General features: G+C 42.9%; 1 pseudogene; it reads right to left on the reverse strand.

Annotated features, from left to right (window-relative positions):
- Positions 1-1323: 1323 nt before the first annotated feature.
- On the reverse strand, positions 1324-2562 carry LOC119255082 (phosphoglycerate kinase 1-like; annotated as a pseudogene).
- Between the last annotated feature and the right edge of the window lie 7960 nt (positions 2563-10522).

Genomic DNA, 10522 nt, shown 5'->3' on the forward strand with positions numbered 1-10522 from the left:
TTTTATACTTGTGGGTTTATCATTGTGTATGTTGTATTGTGGATAAGATGGTTTAGTCATGTGGACATTCAACATTATTAAATAAAAGGGTCATCCTTTCCCTACTGAATTGCTGTCTCATCTGCAAATAAAGCAGATGAGACATGGTTATCTGTGCATCTATTTCTGGACACTATGCTATGTATTTGGCCTCACAGTCTGTTCTTTAATGCAACCTACCTCATTATTGTTTCCATTTTATTGAGTATATAATATAATTGACATGTAACATTGTATAAGTTTAAGGCATACAAAATCATGATGTGATACACACACACACACACGTTGAAAATGATGAACGTTGAAAATGATGAACACAATTCAGGTAGTTAACACCGACATCACATCTCATATTTGCCATTTGTGTGTGTGATAAGAACTTATAAAATTTATGCTTTTACTAACTTTCAAGTATATAATTCCGTATTATTAACTATGGTCACCAGGCAGTACATTAGATTCTCAGAAGCCATTCGTTTTATAAATGAAATCTATACCCTTTGGCCAACATTTCCCATTTCCCTGTCCCTGGCAACCATTATTTTACTCGGTTTCTCTGAACTCAACTTTATAAGATTCCACACATATTGACAATGTGAAGTATTTGTCTTTTGCTCTCTGACTTATTTCATTTATCAAATGTTCTCAAAGTCCAACTGTGTTGTCACAAATGACAGAATTTCCTTCTTTCTCATAGTTAATTAATACTCCATTGCATGCACATATATGTATATATTCTCGTATTATTTATACATGGATCCACAGATGGATGCTTAAATAATTTCTATATCTCAGTTATTGTAAATAATGCTGCAATAAACATGGAAATGAAAGTATCACTTCAACACCCTGATTTCATTTCCTCTGGATATATGCAGGAGTGGATTTCTGGATCATATGGTAGTTCCATTTTTAATTCTTTTAAAAGCCTCCATACTGTTTTCCATAGTGACTGTACCAATTTACATTCTTATCAACAGTACACAAGGCTCCTTTTTATCTATATCCTCACCAACATATAATCTCTTCTTGTATCTTCTCTGCAGAATAATGACATAAACCACATCTTGCACTTTTATTTGCATTTTTCTAGACAAGTGATGCATTTTCTTGATTTCCTACAACTGGAATTTCATCTCGTTGGCATCTGAGTAGTAAAACAATGACAAAGTTAATCAGAATAAGTGGCTTCAAAAAAAAAAGAACTAAGACAACACAATCACTTTCTTTTAACAGGCAAAATATGCACTCTAGAAAGCACAAGTAGTTTAGTCACTAAGAGAATCAGTTGGGAACTTGAAGACTGTAGGCAGATCCAGGGTGCAATAAAGAATTGAGTTCTATCCCAGAAAGAACCTTACTTTCCATGAGCTCTAAATTGGCTCCAAACCCAGTGCTCACCTGGTTGAATGTATCCTCCAAGTAGCATTGTCCCCACCACTTATGATGATGATGGAACTCCTGAAAGAGACTTCTACCACCTCATCCGTGAGGGCTTTGATTCCTCGGGCAAAAGTTTCTCACTCAAATACATCCACAAGTCCATTCCACACAATTTGCTAAATTCAAGCAACATTCTCAGTATACTACTTGCTGTTCTCGGGATCACAATCCAAGTCCATCCAGTCAGCAGCTGTGCCAGAGGCCACAATGACAAGGCCAATCTTGGCATTCTCATCAAACTTGTTAGCAAAGACAATGTCAACAGGTAAGGTAATCTTCAGATGATTTTTCTCAGCCTTGACTATCAGGTCTTTGACAATCTTGACTGCCTCTTCATCAAACAGAAAAGTGTCAATCTCCTTGTTATTGAGCACCTTAAGGAAAGTAAAAACCACTCCTCCACCAATAATCATCCAATGGACTTTGTCCAATGTAATACTGATCAGCAGGAGCTTGTCTGCAACATTAGCTCTACCCAGTATGGCAACATTAGCTCTACCCAGTATGGCCAGAAACTCTCCAAGACCTTGCAAAGTAGTTCAGCTCCTTTTTCATCCAATCTTCTGTAGCAGATTGGAGCGATGGGGCCAGTGAGCAGTGCCAAAACCACTGCTAACAAAGACAGCCCCTTCCTTGGAAAGTGAAGCTTGAAATTCTTTCATTTGCCCTGCTTCACCTGTAATCACCTGTAACTTTATTCCCAGAAGTATTTTTCCCCTTCCTTCTTCCTCCATATCAAAGTAGAGATTTTCTAGCAGAATGATAGATCCAGCAGTGGAATCAGCACAAGTTTTCTCCACATCTGTGCCCATACAATGCTTTAGAAACAAACCATCTTCTTCCCCAAGTATCTGAGTTCTACAGAAACCAGCTTAAAGGAGTACAGGAATCACAGGGGGTTCGTGAGAACAGTTGACTTTATTCCATTGTCCAAGCACAATTTTATGCTTGGGATGGCAGCTTGATCCTTTGGTTTGCTTTCTGCTTATACTTCATAGGAACACTGAGGTCCACCCTCTTGATGACTCACTTTCCCTTCACATCCAGCCTTTCCAGAGTCCACTTGTTGGAAAGTGACATCTTAGATATAGGATAGTGGTAAGAGACAAGTGGTTCAGACAGCAATGGAGGCACAAGACTATGTGGGCCTGGGACACGTGGAATTTTTAAAATCTTATAGTTTTCAGTGTACAGATCTTTCACTTCCTTGGTTAAATTTATTTCTAAGTATATCTCATTGCTTTTAATGCTATTGTAAATGTGGTTGTTGGGGGTTGTTTTTGTTTGTTTTGTTTTGCTTTTTTCAGATAGTCCATTGTTAATGTATAGAAGTGCAATTGATTTCTACATGTTGATTTTGTAACCTGCAACTTTATTTAATTCATTTGTTAGTTTAATGGCTTTTTATAAAATCTTTCGGATATTCTATTATAAAAATCTAATCATCTATAAGCAAATTTTACTTCTTCCTTTCCAATTTGGATTCCTTTAATTTTTTTCTTGCCAGATGACTCTGGCTAGGATTTCCAGTAGCGTGTTGAGTAGTAGTGATGAAGATAAGCATCCTTGTCTTTTCCCTGACATTAGAAGGAAAAATGTCAGACTTTTACCATTGAGCCTCAGAGGTTTTCTTCACACTTTTTCATTTGTTTTTCACATTTTGATGCTCTGACTGGATAATATTATTTCTGTTTCTCTGTCAAACTTCTCATTTTGTTTATATATTGTGTTATTCATTTCATTGGGTTGTCTTTCTGTGTTTTCTTGTAGCTGACTAGATTTTAAGGGTTTCCTTTAATGTAACCATTTTGAATTTTTAGTGGGTAAATCACAGATATCCAAATCTTTGTATTCAGTTACTGAAAAGGTTTGTGTTTCTCTAGTGATATGCTTCCCCAATTCTTCATGTTCCTTAAAGTCCTACGTTGCTGTGTTCATATTTGAAGAAGTTGCCACCTCTTCTGGTCTTTATTGACTGGCTTTGGGAGAAATATACCCTCTGTCAACTCTGCTAGGGATTCTGAGGATTCCTCAGATCTTTCCTACCACTACACCTACTCTACATTTCTTGTTCCCTCTTGTGGAAGAATTCTTAAATTGAATGTCTTTTCTGAATCCTGCAAAGTCATACAGGGTATATTATTTTACCTAGGGCAATTCTAACTACTCAAGTTTATGGTTTGGGTAGATTTAGGATGACTTTCTGCACACACTTACTGGCCATCTATATAGTCTTTATCCTACACTGATGGGAGTACATACAAGAGTTTGACATAGACTGGGGAGGAAGGGGTGTTTGAGTGGAGTGCATGGAACATTGAGGAGCCTGTTGGGAGGATCTCAAGAAAGGCTTTTCCAGTGGCTCATAATCAGCCTCCAAAGGGAATCCATGACATGGTTAGTAGAATCTGTGTCTCATTGCTACATTATGTTCTGAGCACAGGCTTCTATTCTTGTGAATCATTACCCACCCCATCCCCAGTCCTGCAGTCATGATTCGGCCCTCTGAATGGAGAGAAAGAAAAATGGTCTCTTTTGTAGCATCCTACTCAACTGGGAAAGCCGGGCAACTACTCACATGATCTCACTTATGCCCACAGGATAAATAAATCATAGGCAGAGAGAGACTCTTGGGGCACTGAGCTGTGCCACCATCTGAGGGGTGACAGAGTAAAATCAAATGTTCCTCTCTTTAACATGTCAAAGTCACATTGATTAGAATGTCCAGAACACTATTGGGTATAAATGGTGACCATAGGCATTCCTTTCTGGTTGCTAATCCCAGGAGAAAGTTTTTAAAATTCTCCTATTAAATATTATTTTGCTATGCTTATTTTTTGGAATACTTTTCATCACATCAATGAATTTTCCCTTTGTTCCTGGTTTGATGAGCACTTGTAATACAATGTCACTTATATGTGTAATATAGTTCTTTCCTAATGTTATACCAATCTTGCAATCCTTAAATAAATCTAAGCTAATAAATTTTCCTTTTTTGAAAATATTTTGTTTCAGACTTTCTACAACTATATTTATGAGTAAAATTGACCTGTAGTTTTCCTTTCTTTTAATGTCCTTGTCAAGTACAGATATAATGTTTATTCTGACCTCATGATACTAGTTGAAAATACTAGTCAGATCTTTCTATTGTATGGAAGTCTGTGTAATATTGAGTCCCAGGGCAAGTTAGGGTCAAGTAGGCAGCTTCAGGGACAGTACAGGCAGGGACTTCTGGAGACTTAAGGGAGGCCTCGAAGATAAGGGCAGAGAAATTCAGGCAGGCTAATAAGGCCAGTAAACAGCAAATTTTAGGAGACCTTGGACAGGGAGGTAAAAAGAGAAACACTAAAATAAGAGCTAGGAAAATGGGGCCTCCCTGGTGGCACAAAGGGTTGAGCACAGCACTGTGAAGCTGTCTGCAGCCTCTGCAGAGTGAGTTTGATCCCTGGCCAGAGAGCAACCCACATGGCGTAGCAGACCTCTCCTGTCCCGCCCACTGCTCCCCTCAGCAGTGTATTTCAGTCAGTCTGCCTGTTTTGTTCCCCACTCTGTCTCTGGTGAATCCTCTCACCCTCCCACACCTCTGGCCTGTACCCCAGTTCTTGTAATCATAATTAAATAAATCTTTAAAAAAAAAAAAAAAGAAGAGTTGGGGAAAATGGGCACATCTGCCTGGAAGAGTATAGCCACTGGGAGGAAGAGCCAATCACAAAATAGGATGATGAGATTTTAGAATAGAGGGGGAAAAGGTTTAAATACCCCTAGACACAGGCCCACAACAGCTTCCTTACCCCTTATGCTGTACGTGGGAGTCCTTGCTTTCTTCCTGTAAATAAACTTTATTAAACAAAGTTTCTCTCTGCTTACTTATCTGAAATGTCTGTGAATTCCTTTTTACGGCTTTGTGGGACAAGAACCTGTGGTGCTTCCAGGGCTAAATTAACAGCTCACACTGATATCAATGTGTTACTTCCTCCCAAAAGCTTTTGAAGTATTCACCAGAAAGGCTGTGTATTTCTTTGAGAAAGTTTATAAGGTTCAATTTTAACAAATATAAGAAAATACATAATTTTGTATTTGTTTTTTTCTGTAAATGATACCGGAATTGTAGGTTTTCAGATCTAGTCTCCCAGCCAGGAACAGATCCCAGGCTGTGGGAGCAGCGCTGAGTCCTGGCCACTAGACCACCACGGGCCGGTGTCTCACGAAGCCACAGCAGGAACTTCGCAGACGCTCAGGCTAGCAAGCGAGAAGAGGCAGGTTTGTTCAGAGAAAGAAAAAGTTTATTGAGGAGAAAAGGAACAGAAATAAAGTGGCACCCCAGGCCGTGGAACCAAGCCAGGGAGGGGCAAGGCAGATGGAGTAGAGTCGTGTCTCAGGAAACACAGACCTTCTTTCCCTCATTATTCCAAAGCTCCACCAGGCTCTTTGTGGATGGTTAGTTCTCGGCTGTCTCATCACTGCCTCAATGTCTGTGTGCCCAGAACTAAGCCTCTGGGTCCCAGCCCTTGTCTCTATTTGGAATGTCCTGTTGACCCTGAGGCCATAAAGTAAGTCCCTAATGTCCTCAGTCCTGGGGTGTGTTATGAGTCCCCTTTGGAATTTGTGGTTCTTACTCTGGAGCATTCCAGAACTTTCCTGAAGTCCCTGCACTGTCCTCGAGGCTACCTGAGTGTCCCTAACTTGCCCTAGGATTCATGTAGGCTTCCTGGATCCAATTTCCATGTGACTGTGTGAAAATTTCCCCATGCCAACAAGAAATTCTCAGACACCCTTCTCATGTCTGAGACTTCAGTTCAATTCTGACTATTTACCCAAAGATAGAATCAGTTTCCGAAGACAACCTTCTGCTTCAGACACCAGTCAGAAGCCCTGGGCAAGTTTCCGTCAGTTACCAGGACTTCTGAACAATTTGCTACAGATTGGAGGTGCCCACAACCCCCTCCTCAGACTTCCGGTGCCACTGGCGAGCCCAGGTTGTTAGCTGTGCTTCTCAACAACTGGCTATACATCAAAGGTTCCCAGGACCTCCTCTTCAAATAGATTAGCTCGCTCGAGCAACTCACAGGAACCCATTTACTCATTAGATCACTGGTGTATTACAAAAGATAGAGTGCAGAAACAGCCAGGTGGAAAAAATGCATAAGGAACTTGGGGTACTCAGACTGTTTTTAACCTCCTGCCACTAGCCTCTACAGCTGCTACCAGAGCCCTTGTTTTCCTCCCAGGTATCATCCACATGTGACAAAGTCGTTGCAGAGGATGCTTAGGAGCAAGAACATGGGGAATGGCATGTGTAAATATGGATCCCTGGGCCCAGAAGTGAGGGATAAAGGGGGAGATTGGGAGGGGGTTGGGGGCTCAGTTGCGGCCTGCCTGCCTCCCTGCCTGCTGGTCTGCCTATGAGTCTGGTCCCCTGATTCAGCATTAAAGGCCTGTCAAATATACCAAAGGCTCCAAAATTCTCTTTTCATCCGCCTGAATCAACAATGAACCTGCCCAGCTGGGATGATTGCACAACAGTGAGGTATGGAGCTCCCATGCCTCTCTAGACATGCTGTTCCCCCCCAAATCTCCACCTGCGCACCAGCCCAGAAGTGCTGATCCCCTCCTCTTGAGTTTTTATGGAGGTTTCATATATGGCTGATTAGCTCATTAGCCACTGGCAATTGAACTCAACCTGTAACCCCTCTCCCCTCCCAGGTAATGGGGTGGGGGGGAATGACAGTATCACCTCTAGCACTTTGGTTTCCCTGGCAGCCAGCCCCCAACCTCAGGTGTTTTCCAAATTAGCTTCATTAACATCACAAGACACACCTTTCATTCTCTCAACACTTAGAAATTCCAATTCTTTGTGGACCTGTTAGAAAGTGTAGTCAAAAACCAAACATAAGGGAAAAACACCCATCTAGGTCATCCTGTTAGGGGGAAAGTATGTCCTGAGCTAATCCCATGCAGGCTTTGCGAACCCCACCCCCACTCCAGACCAAAGCCATCAGGACATCAGGAAAGACAAATCCCATCACCACCAAAGGGAAGGTGGCTGGGACCTGAGGGTGGAGTTAAGCAGCCAGGCTTGGTATAAAAACCAGACACGTGAGCCTTGGGGGGCTCCTTTTAGCTTCACAGCTCGCGGCTTGCGGGCTGCTCTCAGAGTGCCATTGGGTTTCCAGGTCAGCAGATCGGGTCAGACGCATTAAAGACTTTATTTCCCTATTTTCTCCCTGAGTTGTACATTCCCTCATTTCCCCTTCCCTTGTAAATAAGCCTTTTATTAACCTTTCGTGTGTGCCTGCAAGTGAGTATTAATAAGTCCCTTTAAGCACGCGGGTGAGGACCCCCAGCCAGGCAACCCATTTTATATCAGGGCTGCTCTGTAACAATCCTGTAACAGGGTCATCCCCAGGAAAGAGAGGTTCCAGTTTCCCTGCTCCACCCACGCTTGCCTTATAACGATCTGAAATATGTATTTTTATAAATCACATCACAATGTCATTTTGGTAAGTTTTTTTTTTCCTTTTAGAAATTTATTTCATCTAATTTACCATGTTTATGGACATAAAATTGTAATATTCCTTATGATTTTCTCAAATGGCTTCTGTAGCACCAGGAAGGCATAGAGCAGGTTTTCTATGATCTGGGCAGATGGATAAAGGAGGAGTCCTGGAGCCCTCAGTGGCTTTTCCAGGCTTTTAATGATCTTTCTACACCACTTGTAGTGAGGCAACCAGTTTTTATGGAGGGCAGGCAGGGGGTCAGGGGGCCCGGAGGCTGGCAGGCCTCCCAGCCCCCGGAGGATCTTCACTTTCTGGGCACTCTGGCGTTCTCTCTTGGCCTCTCCGCTAGTTTCCAGTGCACCCGCTTGGTCCTCTGCCACCTCGGCTCTCTGCTGCTGCCCTTATATGCTCGGTCTCTGGCGCAGGTGCGCCCACCCACGCATGCCCACACCATACTCCAGGTGCCACCATCATGCACGCGTATAAGACCACAGGTTTTGATCACAGAGGCCAATGGTGGGAGGGCAGAAAAAACCTGATCACTTCCATTTACCCTACAGCTTTATATTCTGTAATTACGTTCCATTTATCATTCTTGATATTGATGATTTTCATACCTAATTTTGGCCAAAACTAGTCACACAACCATGCCCAGCTTCAAGGAGTCTGAAAAGAACCCACTCTTTTTGCCCAGAGTGGAGTCGGGCATCCGTGAACACAGAAGCTCAGCACACTCTGTTTTAAAAGAGTGAAAGTTATGGAAGGAGTTGCCAGAACTCAAACTCTAGAGGCCTCCATGCACACATTCCCTGAGAATGAGCAGCTGACCCAGCTCAACCTCCCCTCTGCAGTGGTGAGGTGGGAGGTGCAGGGGTGAGAGAATTCACCAGAGACAGAGTGGAGAACAGAAAAGGCAGATTTATTGAAATAAACTGCTAAGAGGAGCAGTGGGCAAGATGGGACAGGTCTGTGTAAGGTCATTTTTGGAGTTGTTGGGTTCAGAATGGGGTTCTTGGGGTGACTCTGGGAAAATTTCACCAGAGCTCCCCTTTCAGCGGCACCAGGGAGTTTCCCAGGTGAGATTCTCCACAAGACAGAGATGCTCGATCCAAAAGGGCATGTTTATCATAAAAGGGAGCAAAAAATAAGGGACCCTTGCATAGATGCAAGTGGCAGAAAGGGCTGCCCCAAAAGGGACAGTTTGCTGAGAGAGGCCTGCGGGTCACCGGCAGGCAGCTGCGGTGGGAGAGCGGCCTCTGCTGCTTTGCAAAGGGAGAAGGTCAGTGAAGAAAGCCCAGGGATGGTCACAGGCCACGGGCAGGCAGGAGGCTGCTGCCCTGCAGAGGGAGAGAGCTGAGTTGGTGCAAAGAAGCAACTGCCTAGTCGGGGCGGGCAGAGGACTGCTGCCCCGAGCAGGGCGGAGACTGCACTAGCACAGTCTTCTCTGTGGGAGGGGCTCATTCCTTCATGGAGGGGCCTGTTAGCTGTTGATTTTGGATAACTGTGTAGGATTTGAAAGGGACCAGAGAATCTACAATGGCCCTCAATCTGCGTATTTCCAGTCTGCGCCCTGTGACACTGACAGCTGAGACACTCTGCTTGGGTCTGTGCTTGGCACCTGGGGATGTCTAGTTCCTACTGCTGGGTTAATAATTACGTTGCTCACTTCTACCACCACCTCCAGCTCCTGGCATTGTGTGAGCCACGTTTCAGGTCTTGTGGAACATCCTTTCCAACTTTTCTATCCTTTATCCTCCATCATGTATACAAAGAAGGATTTGAGGTTCTTTTATACTGTTTTCACGGGCTTTCTAACTTGGGGCACCAGTTTGCACCAGTTACCTGCTGGGATGTGTGGTCTCAGGCACTGGCCTTTGACATGGAAAGATGTCCTGGCCTCTGCTTCTGCATTCCTGGAGCTGGGCTGGTTTTTCTGGTCATGGTGTTTGGTCTTCAGGCCTTGTCCCCAAGGCAGCCTTATCCATTTCCTTATCTAGTCAAGCCTCCCAAACCTATGTGTTGGACAAGGAGTGGGGACTTAGTCTTTAACCTTATTAAATGGTACCAGACACTCTGACCTCCATCCTCCAAAACAAGCCCACAGAATGGTGTTGCAGTGTTTCTACAAGTTTCATCCCAACCCTGGGCAGAAGCAGACTGCTGGACTTACAGACACAAAAGAGTTTAGAACAGAGAACTTTTAGAATACATTGTCCTTTTCTTTATTGTTTCAAGAGTAACAATATTTCCTGACAAGGTTTTGCAGGGAGCAAGTCAATGTTAAATTTATTACAAGAAAATTACCCTTGGTAATGATCTGAACTTTTAGAAATCCATTTTCCATTTCTGAAATGAGAGAGTTCATTTTCTCCCCACATATTATTTGTTTCATGGAACAGATTGGAAATAGTATCAATTTTCTACCAGGATATTAAAACATGTTTTTATTAAGTAGCAATTGCAGTGAGACTTTGAAACCAGCAACAAAATGCTTCTTGAGAATTGACTATATATACTTCTGATTTTTTTAATAAAATCTATAA

Source organism: Talpa occidentalis, unplaced genomic scaffold (assembly GCF_014898055.3).
Source record: "Talpa occidentalis isolate TD23 unplaced genomic scaffold, MPIMG_talOcc4v2.1 talOcc4.3, whole genome shotgun sequence".
Lineage (NCBI taxonomy): Eukaryota > Metazoa > Chordata > Mammalia > Eulipotyphla > Talpidae > Talpa > Talpa occidentalis.